Here is a 528-nt window from a genome sequence, read left to right as displayed (position 1 = left end):
TATATATATATATACAACTGGCTTCTTCTCTCTCTCTCTTTCTCCTTTACTGTCTCTCATTGCTCACACGTGACCATCGTCCATCTATCTTTTCCCCACTCGGTCATCTTTCTTTTCCTTCTTGTCTGTCTCTTCCTCTATCTTTTCTCTTGTCAAAGACAATTTTCCATTCCTCCAGCGTTCATTACCTTACCTCGTCTGGCCTAACAGCCCTCCATGTTTGTTTTCATATGGTTTGTTGTATGTCTCCACTGTCTTGTTTTTGTTATCAACTTTGACCCTCCGCAAATCCCAAATTTTATTTTGGTTCGCGGGAGCAACTGCCTTCTCGAAGCCTCATATTGTCGTTAATTGCTCGAAATGAGGAGTAGATGGAAGCCGACAACTGATGAAGGGTCGTTTTTTATATTACTTGTCTTGTTTTCCATTTGTTTCTCTCCTTGTTCGCATACCAAAGCTTGTCTTCATATTTCATGTTGTTCCCGTTTTGTGACGTCCTGTACCCATAGATGCACATATATATATATA

This window comes from Octopus bimaculoides, chromosome 3 (assembly GCF_001194135.2).
Source record: "Octopus bimaculoides isolate UCB-OBI-ISO-001 chromosome 3, ASM119413v2, whole genome shotgun sequence".
NCBI lineage: Eukaryota > Metazoa > Mollusca > Cephalopoda > Octopoda > Octopodidae > Octopus > Octopus bimaculoides.
The sequence above is the reverse complement of the archived record's forward strand: the minus strand, read 5'-3'. Positions refer to the sequence as shown.